The 15,322-nt window shown below is 48.3% G+C and overlaps 1 pseudogene; it reads left to right on the top strand.

The window, feature by feature from the left end:
• The first annotated feature begins 9,700 nt into the window (after window positions 1-9,700).
• On the top strand, window positions 9,701-10,988 carry LOC120845945 (annotated as a pseudogene).
• The last annotated feature ends 4,334 nt before the right edge of the window (window positions 10,989-15,322 follow it).

The raw sequence follows: 15,322 nt of genomic DNA, 5'->3' as shown, positions 1-15,322 counted from the left end.
AACTGCGAGGACTGTCAGTTTTAACGTTTGTACGCAACCTATTTGACGGGCTTATCGAAAAGCATCCAAAAAGTTTTAGAGCCGACAACAGCTTAGAAACAGAGGAAAACGTTACTTTTTCTCGTTCTTCCCATAGAGTCCCATGCATTGGCTGGTGTCAATCAATGGCCGCCGGTGGCGACACTCGGCCCCAGCTGCCGAGGCCGCGATCCGCGATCCAGCCTACAACAATAGAGATCAGTGGTCCCGTGCATTTTGCTTCTGCCTCCGCCGAGGGTCAAGGGCCGTTCAGACAGAGCCCATTTCGAAGGTTACAGTTGTGATATTAGAGACTTTAAGCAAACCGTTGCCGTGTTCGGCGTACCGCACTACCGAAGCCATTGAAGCTTGCTTTCAAGCGCGCGCCCCGCGGTCACGGTGCCACCCAGGCGCGCGCTTAAAAGCATGCTTCAAAGGCTCCGGTATTGCGGTACGCGGAACATGGTAACGGTTTGCTAAAAGTCCCCAATATGGACCTAGACACGTGAGGGCGCCATGTCTGGTATAATAAAAGGCACACACTGCCTGGACCAGACAGTCCGTGGCACGCTCCTGCCTCGCGCTGTTGTTCCTGGCCACCCCGGCCGTTTCCCGAGTAATGCAGTGGGTTGAGATTATAACAACATTATGTTACGGGAGCTTACGTCTGCTTACGACTGGACTCCAAAATCACTGGGATGAGTAGACCTTTTTCGTTTACCCTAGTTTCAAGCCTGGTAGTTCACAGATCATGTATGTGGGACGAAAAAAGCAAGGCATTAGAACCTGCAACAAGTAGAAGAATATAGGAAAGACAAAAAACTTTCTGCCTTTCCATTCTGGTGAAGAAGGAACACCAGCGGAGCTGTACAATGGGAAGTAATGGCCGGCCGCAAGTTGGCAAGTCAGAGTGGAAAGGCTGCCGCTATCTATGAGCGACGGCGGCAACTAGATACGTGGCTTGCCGCCGTCGCTTACAGATGGCGGTAGCTGTCCAGAGTTCGGTACCTTCCTTTCTTTGCGGGGGACACGATCCTGGGGATAAAAGCCTTTAACAGCTCCGTTCTTAAAAAAGAATGATAGGGAGCTGCGATTAAAACGTGAGCTTGTCCCAGTCATGTGGCAAGATCACAACGATGCTTCCCCTCTACAGGAAGTTCCGGGATTCAAGATGGCTCTGCCCGCGTGGCAAAGGTTAGAGCCACTAAATGAGCTGCGCTTAGAGTATCGGCAGGGGCTTTACCCCGATATTGTTATGGGCGCCGCCATTTGGTGCTTGTGCAGAGTAGGCGGAACTGCCGATCGTCATGATTCAAAAGTGTGACTTCCTCAGCATCAGATTCGGTGTTAGGAAGCTAATGTAATATTGCTTTGCTGCGAACTATTTAAACATTTCTGGAGGACGGAAAAGTGTTTCCTGTGATTTCAGATAAAGCTTCAGATAACTGGAAACCTTGATTTTAAGCCACAATATGGCTAATTAAGTGTCGTTACTCTGAAGCGTAGCTTATGTAGTGGCACTAGCAAAGGTCTAAAGCCTGGTTCAGACAGTTACGTTTGATTGCGTTTGACAGCGTTGCGGCGAGAACCGAAAGCGAGTCACCGGCACATCTGTGCTTCGTATGAAGCGTGGAATCCAATTCAAGGAATCATCTTGGCACGCGATATAAGCAGCAGGAATGTCCTGGTTTCTCGCTGCCGCAACGCAGTGAGACGCAGTCAAACGCAACTGTCTGAACCAGGCTTTACACCGTTTCAGTGGGATCCCGGTATAGCCTCGAACCGTGCGCCGAGGTAAGAGGACATACCCTCCACCAGGACGTTCGCTGCTTGTCGTACAATGCCGGGTCGTCTCTTGCTTAAGCAGACACCACTGAGCGTCGTTAAATCCTTTATAGCTATTTATTAAACATACATGTGTTGTCTTCGGCCCAGACAAAAAATAACATTAAATAAAATTACACGAGAACACCTAAGACTGCTTATGTGTGGCAAGGCGAAAGCCAGTCGAGGACGACATCTAATACAACGTCAAAGACGACGTCTGGGACAACTTTTAGGACGACCTCTAAGACTACCTTAAGGACGACGTCTAGGACGACGTCAAGAATGAAGCCTAGAGGACGACCTCTAGGACGACGTCTAGGAAGACCTCTAGGACGACCTCTAGGACAACGTCAAGAACGACGTCGAGAACGACGCCTAGAGGAGGACACTTAAAGGGGCGATGCAACAATTTTCGTATTTTCCGCAAATACCGCTGAGAACGAATTCCTGACGTTAATGATCACCTATGAAACACGCGTTCGTTTTTCACCCCACGCAATAGAAATCCCAGAAAAAAAAATTAAAGAAAAACGAGCAGCGTTCACTCCCTCAACTCTCAGCCAGAACAAGCGGCCACGTGATCTGGAGCCAATTATATTCCCCCAATGTTGATCATAGCCACGCGCCAAGGTTGGCAAAGCACAGGACACGCGCTGAGTTGCAGACATTGTTATGGATCGGCTATGGTCGTCGTTGCAGCGATTGGACACGGGCTTCCCGGATGCTTCTCGAGCTAGTAATTATCACGAGCCCAAATCGAGTGCCCACGCGATGCTCGGGTCCAATCTATGAACCGCATTCAAATATCGTCATTGGGGTGTACTGCGATCCCCACGTTACGTCATCAAATTTTGCAAAAGAGAGATTGAATGAAAACGATCGCTTTTGTCCTTGACATTACACCGCAACAAAGGAGTTACTTGGCCAGTGACGTTGCGTGCGAGTATCCTTCAGTCCCACTAATGCCAGTAAGCGCCTGTAAAGTGAAAAACATTCCGATTGAGTATCGTTGCACCGCCCCTTTAAAAAGGGATACTGAACCGAAAGTTGGATTTAGCAAAGTAAGGCTGCAGAAGTGTTGAACGCGGGACGCTACGAACCCCAAACATCACTCGTACACCGATATCTCAAACGGATGGCCGTACTTGTGGAAAAGAAGGGCGCGATCAAGCGAGTTCTTTGACGTAACTGTCCTCCGGGAGAATTTGAGAACGAGTAGAAGCGGCCTCGCTTCTCTCCTCCTCGCTTCGGTTCACCAGCTTGACGGGACGTAGCGAGGAGGAGAGGGAATGGGAATCGTGACGTGCCTTCTCCCGTCGGCCTCGTCGGCCGGGTTCAATCGCGCACTTCTTTTCCAAAAAATGCGGCGATCCGTTAGATATATCGCCGTATGAGTGATATTTTTTTGCTTTTGCAGCTTCCCGCCTATCCACCCGGCCTTGTTTAGTGAACTCGAATTTCCGGTTCAGTATTCCTTTAAGGAGGCTGTAGCGCATTTGCGTGGGCGGCCGCGTTTCCCTGCGGAAGCCACCGTAGATGTAGACGCTGCTGCCGATGTCGAGGCCGTAGATGTAGACGCGGTCGCCTCACAATCCATCCCACGAAGCACATAGCGAGCAGAGATGAAGTCCGAAGCACACTTTTTTGCACGCTGCGCTCTGGCGGTGACATCACACTGATGACGTATGATGACGCTTATGACATCAGCTGATGGCGCCTGATGACGTATTTTTATCGCCATCTTTCGGACACAACGTCGCCACCGTCGCTTGTTTACACGTAATGTGACAAGTGAAGCCATCCTGGAGGTCTAAAACGACTTCTAGGACAACCGCAAGGGCGACGCCAAGCGTCCTTGAGCATACGATTGAGCGGCACGTTCCACGCAATCGCGTTTTTCTGGCCATTTACTCCAATTTCTCGCTCGATGGGACAAGTAAGGCTTTCGCCTTAAGATACCCGTCCCAGAAACAAACCGAAAAATGAGAAAATATGCTGCCATCCAATGCCGAAATCCAGTGTTGTTCCGAAAGGGCAAATAGTCCGCTGCCAAGGTGCACGTGGAGCTTGATGTCTCTGGGGATCAGTGCATACTGCTTACCCGCAACAGGTAAAAGTCAGGCTGCACACAAAAATAACACACCTTCATCCGAACAAGCCCAGCAACCCGTTGCCGGGCCCAACCCTCGTGCGCCCTTGGCCTCCCTAACATTTTTTGCATATGCCCACACCTCACAGAACTCCTCATGGCTACTGCATTTTCGAATGTATTCACATTCGCGCACCCGAACGACGTTCCCCTAGAACAGACCACCATGGCGGAAACGTACGCGGCGTCAGAATCACTCAAAATGGCAGCGCACAGGGGTCTCTCTTCCAAACCTGTATACTTCGAATGAAGCATGACGACCTGTCTAATGATTAACTTAGCATGCGGCATTCAAAAGAGGGATGTCTCGGTGATTCATAACGTAACATAGAAAAAAAACATCGCCAAACGCTCCTGTGCGAATGGGCCTTTACTGGCTGGGTTTATATCAGGGGTCTCCAAACGTTTTGGCTAGGGGCCAGATCGTGGATCTGTCGCCGTCTCAAGTGTCAGAAAATAAATAAGCCAATATAAATGAGGAAAAACTAAATAAATAACCATACAGCTAGGCTTATGCACCAACTCATGTTCACAAACAAACAGGAGTTCCCTTATCGGCCCGCCATTGGCGCCGCGCATGCGAGATGGGGTGTGGGCAAGAATCCCACCTTCTCGCATCATGAAACCATTGGAATATGATGTTGTCGGCGTCGGTGTGAGTCGCCGTGCTTTTTTCGAGTTGTAATTGTTCATTTTACGTATTCCTAGCAATGTCTTACAACTTTGGTGGCCTGAACGAAATTAACGAGACTCGTTACACCGTAGAACCTCGCGTAAATATTATGATCCGTGGCGACTCATTCCGCGTGAATGCCGCAGAATGGGCGCTAAAGCATGATTCGCATTATGAGACATGCTCGCTATTTTAAGTCGCGGCGTCGCTCGGGCTGCAAAAGCGTGGACGGCAGGTGCGATGCTCGACGTCGATACTGAAAATCGCAAGCAAATTCTGAATAAGTGAATCAGATATAACTAGTTGGTGGTGGCCACTAATAACAAGAACCAATATTTCCTTGTATCTATATCGCTTACACCGAGCCTTCACACCCCAAACAAACGTCAAACTTAAATTATTTTTTTTAGGTCTGCACTTACTTCTTATTACAATTAGCGGGTCAACGGTTGGTCTACGGGCCGCTGTCGCTTGGACAAGCAGACGGCAGTTTGAACAAGCAGACGAGTTTGAAAGAGCATACGACAGTTTTAACCATCAGACGGCCGTATGGACGTGAAGACGCACTGACCGTGGTCCGCGGGGGGTCCAGAAAACATGACAGCTTTCCCGCGTTCATGCTGAGACGAAATAAATAAATCTGTCGACCGAAGATAGCCGTATATTGAACCCAAACTGCTTCCAGTACAAGCAATTGTGGCCCGACGTCGTCTGGTTTTCCTTTTTCACGGCACCTATCCACGTTCTCGAACTAACCTAGCAAGTAGCAAACAAATGAAAACGGATTTTCACGCCTTTCCCTACTCTTTTGGTTCAAGCCCCGTCGCGATGCTTTGGTGAGAAGGCAGGTGGAAGTTTCGTTTCTTCCAAAACAATACAGGAATTCCCATCCCGCATACCGACTTCCGCTCACACCACTAGATCGGAAGTGCGCCCGAAGTGCCACCCCGGCGGCGTGACATAAAAGAGTTGAGTTGGTGCGTAAGCACAAAATTAAAAGTTTCAGTAAAATTAAAAGAAAAGTCTAAGGTGGATGAATCCATAGAGTTTATTTTCAATATCAGTATTTAGCTAATTACCAGATTACACAACAATTGGGACTCTGGCATGTTCACTCAGGGTGGGAGACTAAAGACTATAATAGAAATAATGGTGACAATATGCAGTAGACACGACATCAGACGTTTATCGCGATGTGCGTGGGAACGCAAATGAATTTCAACCTATGTACTTACCAGATATGAAATAGGGGACTGAGAATATGCTGGTTATAACATGCCCAATGAATAATTAAATGAGAGAAGACGAATTAGGAAAACAGGTTCTTCTCGTGTTTTTTTTTTTTTAAGGTTTGTTTTTTGCTATTTTTTTTTCGCGATTTGTGCGCGTTGCGGCGCCGTATTCTTATGCGCGCTTACTTTTGCTCCGGTAGCAGCGAGATTTCTGGGACGGTCAAAATATCTTCACGGGGCTCTCGGAAGCTCCGTGGGCCGGGGTTTTCACGCGGGCAGGGGCTTGGAGGCCCCCGCTTTATATTAATGCGATCGTAGTGCAATGGGTCGAATAGGGACCAGTCGCAGACGCCATGTCTAACTACTTCTTCCTCTTCCACCCATCTTCCAGTCAAAACATGTCGAATCTCGATTCGATTCGCTACGATAGCATCCTTGGTTGGGTTTAGGCGAATGCGATAGTAGCGCATCGAATCGAGCAGGGTCCACTCAGACGCACTATGTCTCCCACTTGTTCCTCTTTTGCTCATCTACTACTAATCAAAATAGTGAAATCTGGATTCGATTGGCCACGTTCGCATCCTTACGCAAACGCACTTAATGTTTTTCGTGCTTCCCGCTTTTTTGTTATGTTCTAGCAGTTGCTGTCAACCTCTGGCATAACTTCTTTAATATGTTTTTGTAAATTACCTTGTGAAATTTACATTGAAGATGCAGATCGATACCGTTCAGATGGAAGATTAGACGAGTTGGTGATTGATATTGTGATGGTTTCAAATGTGTCCCCGCCGCCCTCCCCCCCCGCCCCCCCCCCCCCGGGCCTCGTGCTATTCTACAGGTTTCGATCTAGAAAATTAAACCCGGTTTCTCGGCCCGTGTAAATAAACTACACATCATAGAAAGGTCTAACCCTGTGAGAATGTGACGCTAGCGGTGGTGCTAAAATGCGAAAGTTTGAGCGCGTGACGCCACCTGGACCAAAAGATATACAAGAAAAAAACGAATTTTTCTATAAGCCGACTTACACCCAAACCTAATATTCAGCAAATCAGAATTTGAGCCTGTGCGTGTTGTATATTTATTCAGTAAAAAAAAAAAAGAAGTCATATCGGTAAAAAAGAAAAAAATCGTCTTTCTTACTGACAAGCTTTTTTACTGAAATAAATGTCTGAGGCGCCCACAATCTCAAATTTTGGTTTAATGCACGGTTTAGATGGACGTCGCCTCATAGATAAGCTTTGGGTTTGTTTTATATATTTTGATTCAGCTAGGCATCATGTGGTGAAACCTTCGCATTCTAACACCACCAATAGCGTCACGTTCTCAGAGTTTCTTCGCTCTGCGACGCGTGGTTTATTTACACGGGCCGAACCACCGGGTTTCATTTTCTCCGTCTCACCCTGTAGAATACTATAACTCGTGAAATCATTCCTGATTGAAGGCTAATAAGGATACACAGTGGCTGCGTAAAAGATTGTTTACGTGACAGCACGATTACCTTCACTTTATGTGCGAACTAAGCCGAATCCACCAGCAGGAACATGTTACCCTAAACGATTCTTGCATTGCACGAGCACGCGTGCTGGTCAGGGTCAACTCATGTATCTTGGAAAGTAGCGCCTTTACCTTCCCTGTCTGCTAGCAGGACACAGAAAGACACAAACATACATTCGACCAAAACTTCGAAATGAGATCGAATGATCGGTCTCGGTTGCCATGGTAATTTCGGTACTTTCAAATCTTCGAAGCTTCGAAAGGGTCGTTCTGAACCAGCCGCGCCGAGATTGCTATGGAACGCTATTGAACTGATAGCGCTTTTCACAAACAAAAGCGTCTTTGTCATTGTGTATGTAATCCACTTATCAATCATGCTTATCTCTATACATTTCTTACAATTATATTATCTTTCTTGCGTATTTCAAGAAAGGAACATTAGTTTTGAAGGACTTAAAGGGGCACTGACACCCCAAAGGTCGTATTTATTTTTATTGTCTAAAACGATGCAAGTTGCAGCCATAAACACGCAAAAAAAACCGCATCGCGAAAAAAAAATTTCCCGCGCGCACGCGCGCCTTTTTCTTTTTGGCGTTTGATTTTCCCGCTTCTCGCCTCCTCGCTTCTTTTGATCGGTGACATCAAAAATCAGGAAATTTAGAAGCTTTGTAGGCGGCATCTTTATAACATTTAATGACGGCAATCCTAAAACATGTTTTTTAACGCAATTGCGAACGCACTACGGCCCTTCTTTTTGAAATACCAAAAATCGGGAGTTCGTTGTGGTGCCGTCTCCTGGATTTGTATCCTCCAAGGGAAAACAGGCGACACCGCTCAAAACCGGTCCGCCGCAACGCCGGCGCTAGCCGGCGCTCGCTCCTTTCCTCCTCGCTTTGGGTCGCCATGGCAACAGCAGGGAGTGGTGACAGGAAAGGGGACTCTCAGGTCTCCGCAATTTTTGACGTCAAGGCACCGGCGCCGATCGCGCGGGAACTTCGAATTCGGCATTTGGAAATTGTTTTTTTACTTCACGAATACTGAATTCCCAAATTTCAAATTTTGAGGGTAATGTCCCGGCATCGTTTTCGACCGTTTCGGATAATAAAAAAAAATATGATTTTGATGTGTCAGTGCCCCTTTAAAGCATCAACGCCACATGTGGTGGCGGTGCGGAGATGTGCGCTTGTTTCGCCAATGTGTGAATAATATAAAATATCCGCATACAATAAATGTTTTAAGAAAGCAACCTGTCACCGCAAGTTCAGACAGGCTCACAAAGTTTGGAGTAATCAAGGAGAAACAGCGCATTCCATGAACCACAATGGCGACAATAGAGCGACCTTGGCGCTACTTTCCCAGGATACAGGCACTTTAGGTCAGGGGTGCTGAAAGCCCGCAGCTCGCTCTTGTAGCTACTGCTACGCTCACACTTGAAGCGAAATGGTGTATAGACGCTTTCAGGCAGCTGTGTACGCGCGCCGCCATAACTGACCTTCAGTTTTTGTTCCCTCTTATTCCGTTCGCTTCACTTCATCATTGCCACAGCAGGACAGGTTATTGCTATTTTAAGTGTTACTGTGTTATTCTTCCAGCATAGGTCGTTGTGGAGACTCGTCAACGCCCGATTCAGTGGCTCGGCATCTCGGTAAGACAAGAGAAGGGCGGCTATGGTGGCTCAATCTGGCGCGTGTGTAAAGCGTCTATATGCTTTATGATAATATGCTTTAGACGTACTCAGTGTAAAGCTTGCTGGTGTCGACTATACTCAGTGATGGCTTGAGAAACGCAGGGCATGGTGCATCTCGAGCATCTCATTATCGCTTCGCATCCAGTCAGAGTGCGGCATTCGCGGATAAGAACGCCATGGGGCCAATCACGAAGCGCGTGAAAATATTAAGCTACGCCCTGCGTCTCTTATAGGTGTCAGTTTTTGTGCGTCAGGTCGAGCGCGCGCGCAGGCGATTGACGGTTCTTTCCCTTCGTCTGGTTACGCTAGCAACTGGCCGTGTGGCAGGCTACTGCCGGTTTTACGTTGTGCGCTCTCAACAAAGCCAAGCATGTTCACGATGACCCTTCGCAGTGGATTCATAGTGCGATCAATGGCTTAATCTCACAAGCTTGTCCCTCTGAAGTCAAGATCCGCCAACCTCTAGATAAAGGCCGGTTCGAGAGAAGAGCATTTCTGGAGGCAATCGAGGACTATTTGATACCCACTTCATCTTCAACAACCTGTTTCTCGCCGCCTACCCTGCATCTTCAGAGACGGGAGCCAACAGCCGAGGCAAGCCGCCTGTCGAAGCCTCTGCGATGCAGTCAAGCTACCTGAGCAACTGCAGCCTTGCCGGGCAAGTGAACGCGCCGTCCTCGATGTGTGGACCTGACTCTGCCGAGTACCTCTACCCTTCGGGTGGTAACGACAATGCCGACTACCCGTGCAATCTAGTAGAGGGTTGCGACCCCACGACTTCCTTATGGGACCAGCTCGCCAGAACCCTACACAGAGTCATCCTACAGTCAACTGCTCGTCAGCAGCCGGTTCTGGATGCAGAGGGTCCTGGTACTCATAATCAGTATCATCGGCGTTGTGGGCAACTCAGTGATAATTGTCATAATGACTCACCGCCGGATGCGGTCATCCACAAACAACTACCTGTCCGCACTCGCATAGTGGACATGATGTACCTCCTGGGCGTGTTCGCCCTTTCCCTCAAGCACTACGAGTTCATCTAGGAGCAGGGTCTGCACATCTATTTCCGCTGCTTCCCGTTTATCCTCCTGCTGACCGACACGTGCAGCAACACCTCCGTGTGGATCACGGCTGCGTTCACGGTGGAGAGGTACATCGCGGTTTGTCACCCCATGAAGGGCAAAGTGCTCTGCACCGAATCGAGGGCCCGGAAGGCGGTGGTAGCCGTGGTCGTGTTCTGCTTCGTCCTCACACTGCCGACGCCGTTTGAGTACGCGCTCATTGAAGAGAAGCGTCCGGCCACCAACTCCACCATCGTCAGCATGAGCTACTCGGAGTTCGGACGGAACGAGCTCTACAAGAAAATCTACTACTGGCTCACTTTGGTACTATTTACGCTGGTGCCCTTCTGCCTCCTGGCTGTGTTCAACGCTTTTCTCGTGCGTTCCGTGCACATTTCCCGCAATCAGCGCTCCAAGATGACTCTGAGGACGGACTCCTCGAGGGACAACCAGGAGAACAAGATCACCGTCATGCTCATCGCCGTGGTCATCCTGTTCTTCGTCTGTCAGCTTCCCACGGCCATGACGCTTCTTTACACTTCGATACGAGTCCCCGAGGCAGGCAGCGAAGACGAGATTCTCGTTTTCGCGCCGGGGAGCATCTTCAACTTCCTCATGTCCATCAACGCGGCGGGAAACTTTATCATGCACTGTCTTCTAAGCCAGAAGTACCGGCATACATTCCTGCAGATATTCTGCCCTTGCGCCGAGGGCCGCTTCGTACGGCTTCAATCGGTCTACCAGTACACCGGGGCCGGGGTCAATCACTCCGACGATCACACCGCTATATACCCGTCGCCTCAGCTTAGTGCGTTCCCAACGCTCAAACTCCACGGCCCCCGGGTGATTTTTGCTCACCGATAACTCCAGCAAACGGACTTCCGGGCACGGAAACTTGCACAGTGTTCCCGACCATGAGTCCGCACCGGGCGACGGTGACGACGCCAACAGTGAAACGAGTGACAAGAATGGTAACTGCGGCAGAAACTGTTCTCTCTGGAAGAACAGCTTTTGCTGGTAGACGACGTTTGACGCTGATCTCGAAAGCGCCGTGAAAGCGCTACGTCCAGTTAGGGTTTAAAGGTTCATTACCGGTACCCTGAAGCACTTCGTAATTGATGTTAAAACACATGTACTCCATTTACTCCAAATGTACTCCATGTACTCCAAATACTGGACAGTTGCGCGTGGAAAAGACACCATCCAACTGACAAGCCCATAACTTAAAATACGACCATTTTTGCACGGCCCGGCTTGTTTAGACATTGGCGACCGTTGCGTCCACAGCAAACAAAACAGCAGAAACGTTGGTAACATTGGGAGCAACAACATGTCTGTTTGGCGAAGCCGCTTCTTGCATTACTTTCCAGACTATTGGCGACTCCAGCGAAATTGGCGGCACTTGGCGGATAGAGGAGAAAGCCGTGGCGGCAGGTTCGCTGGCCGGCCTTCTCGAGAGAATCAGCTATTAAAGCATGAAATTCTTTTCAACGCTGCCTTCAATTCCAATATTATGTCCATCCGTCCGTCCGTCGGTGGATTTTCCCCTAAATTTAGTGGGGACTGAGGCGTTATTTGACGTCACGTGACCTGTACACATTGGGAAAATTGACGGCACGTGACCTATACGTCGACTCAGTTTCCCGGCTAAGTTTAGCGGGAAAATTCACGTCTTGTGGCCAAAGCATCAACTCAGTTTCCCCACCTAATGCAGCGGGAAATCGACGTCACGTGACTTATACAACAGTTCATTTACCCGCTATATTTAGCAAAGCAATTCACGTCTTTTGACCTAGACACCAATACAGTTTTCCCGCTAAATTTAGCGGGGAAAATATACGTCCCAATATAATTCCCTATGCATTATAGAACTTTGAAGTGAAAGTTCGATGCCAATTTTTTACAGTGTGGCGGTCCAAAAACGAAATCGTGAAAGTGGGTTCGCAAACACGCGATGAAAATTGACAATGCGCCGCGAACAGTTGTAGAGGTGCTGTCATTTAGGTGGCCCGGAACACAATGAACAGGCACAACTGTCTGAACCAGGCATTATCTCTAACGGCTCTCATAAAAAAAAAGAAATGTTAATTCGTGGCCCAAACTTAAGCGGCACAAGTTTATTCCCGAGCATTACACCTTCCGCCCCGGAGTGTAAGATTGATTGAGGGGATCACGTCAGCTACAAGTTTATCCAGCGTGTAATGCGACAGTCAAAGGCGAAATCAAATTGAACTTTATGAGCGAATTTCTTCGAATATACCATAAATATAGTTTGGAATTCAGCCTCAAAAGTAGTCTTTGTTTAGTGTTTATTGTTGCAAACTTATTAAAGTTGAAAGCTATATTTAAAAAAAAGCATGTAAATCATCATTTCGACTGCTATATTTTACGTGTGGGTACCTTAGGCGCGTTATTTATATATTTTTTTTTAAACCCAAGAGCTCATCGAGGAATTCCAGTTCCGCAATTTCTGATCGATTGTTTACCATGCTTGTGGAAGCTCTAATCATTTAAACCAACTTTTACGCAGCGGTCTGGCCTGTCGTGGTAATTTCACCAAAGTGAAGCGGTGCTCTGAAGACACTATTATCTGTTTCAAACGCCGGACCAGAAAACTGATGGGGTATTGATAGCTTATAGGTGCCACAGGTAAACAAGTTGAAATCGTCTCAGCGATTAATTGTACGGTCGTAAAGAAAGCACGAACATTTCTTTGAAGTACTTTCAACCCGGCGTTGAGAATATTACCAGGGTGCCTTCGCGGAGCAAGTAAATCAAGCCGACCTGACCATTGCACAAATATGAAAAAAGGCACGCGAGAAACCCACAAAGTGAAGGGTCGAAGTAGTAGACCCAAAGCATGGACGCCTTTGAGTTCTGGGCTTGTTGGCCCTCGGTGTCTTCATCCCCGGATGTGAGCGGCGCGAACGTCAACGGAATGCCCTGCAAATAAAACGGATTGTAATCGGTCATAAATATAATTGAGACTTGAACATATCTCGACCGGTGAGAAACGGAATACTGGTGCTAGATTATCATCTTATTGTTATTTTTTTGTTTTGTCGTTTTTACGGTTGGCAGTGAAGTTGTCGTTTTCGGCCGGAAAAATTAGAACCCGCTCTGAATTTTCCACCTCTAAATTGCGGTGACGCATTACCGCACTAAAATCGTTTCTCTTTAGATTTTGCGTCTTCAAAAAAAAAAAAGAAAAAAGAAGGTTTTATTTGTGTTTTGTTTTAAAAATGACTTTTGAATACCGCAACCAACGCCAAAGTAAAGTACCGCGAGGAACGACGCCTAACGGAGATTATCGTCACTGGCACTGGCGGGATGATAACGGTATAGGGAGGGGGGGAGGGGGTAGAAGGAAGTGTTTCAGTTGTCCCGCCTTCTGCGCGAGCTTCCTAACTTTCTAAAGAGACGCCCCGTCCTTATCACCTTGTCAGTGACTCATAAGCTGCGTTTACATGAATGCGACTTGGTTGCATCGAATCCAGTTGTCGCATTCAATGCGGTCATGTAAAGGGCATAATAAGCTAGGAAGCGCATCGCATTCAAGTCGCTAGACAGAGGTAGACTGACATGGCGAATACGCATTCGTTCAACACATGTAAACGAAGGTCGCATCGCATTTTGGAGCGGCCAGGATTATGGGAAGGCGCTCGCTCCAAGAGCGAGTGAACAGCTGAAAACATTGCGGCGGCTAACTTTGTCCGTAGCGGCGGATAGCGGTCCCGTGTGGTCGCCCCCAGTTTTCTCCCGAGAAGAAACGCGAGCTTTTATTGCCATCATGCATAAGTGAGAAGAATATAGGTAAGCTGCTCGGTGAGGGCGGGTCCGAGCCTTGTGAAATACAACTGGCGCGTCCGAGGGAGTCTCTAGGGGCTTTGGCGCAAGCACGAACGACGCCGATAGCTCGGAGCACTTCATGATATAGCGTAGAACGAGCCGCTCCTACCTCGGTGCCGTTCCTGGCTGCGCCGGAGCTTTTCGACGTCGGGGTCCGGTAGCGGTTGGCAAGATTTGGCGATGAGAAGCGCGGTGGCGTCCTCAGAGCAGTTGGAAACTCTCTCGGTTGTCAGGCCGTGCGCACGCACGCCACATCTGATCCGGAGTGGCCCAGCGGCTCGACCCGGACCCTAAAACGCTTGGGTTTTGATGTTTCTTCCGTCTCGTAACTTTTTGCGCAGCATCGAAGACAACGGGCACGATCTTTACACTCGCCAAAAGCGTCGAAAGGCCTTCACGTGCGGTGCAACAGAAAATGTGGTCACGTGGTGCGGCCGGTGCCGGAAACGCAGCTTTAACTTTGAGATTTGACACGGCTTGGCACCGAGGCCAACGCACCTTCGCGTAGGGCTTGGTGAGCATTCATGTAAACGTTGCCGCGTCGGCTTTATTTGAACGACGATTGGAGTTGATGCTCTGAAGTCGCATTCATGTATATGTTGCCGCATCGGCTCTATTCGAAGGACGATTGGAGTTGACGCTCTAAAGTAGCATTCATGTATACGTTGCCGCATCGGCTCTATTGGAAGGACGATTGGAGTTGATGCTCTAAAGTAGCATTCATGTATACGTTGCCGCATCAGCTTTATTTGAACGACGATTGGAGTTGATGCTCTAAAGTAGCATTCATGTAAACGTTGCCGCGTCGGCTTTATTTGAACGACGATTGGAGTTGATGCTCTGAAGTCGCATTCATGCATACGTTGCCGAATCGGCTCTATTCGAAGGACGATTGGAGTTGACGCTCTAAAGTAGCATTCATGTATACGTTGCCGCATCGGCTCTATTCGAAGGACGATTGGAGTTGATGCCCTAAAGTAGAATTCATGTATCCGTTGCCGCATCGGCTTTATTTGAACGACGATTGGAGTTGATGCTCTAAAGTAGCATTCATGTAAACGTTGCCGCGTCGGCTTTATTTGAACGACGATTGGAGTTGATGCTCTGAAGTCGCATTCATGTATACGTTGCCGCATCGGCTCTATTCGAAGGACGATTGGAGTTGATGCTCTAAAGTAGCATTCATGTATACGTTGCCGCATCGGCTCTATTCGAAGTACGATTGGAGTTGATGCTCTAAAGTAGCATTCATGTATACGTTGCCGCACCGGCTCTATTCGAAGGACGATTGGAGTTGATGCTCTAAAGTACCATTCATGTATACGTTGCCGC

This window comes from Ixodes scapularis, unplaced genomic scaffold, assembly GCF_016920785.2.
Source record: "Ixodes scapularis isolate PalLabHiFi unplaced genomic scaffold, ASM1692078v2 PGA_scaffold0__279_contigs__length_252992795, whole genome shotgun sequence".
Taxonomy (NCBI): domain Eukaryota; kingdom Metazoa; phylum Arthropoda; class Arachnida; order Ixodida; family Ixodidae; genus Ixodes; species Ixodes scapularis.
This window is presented reverse-complemented; position numbering and strand designations above follow the sequence as displayed.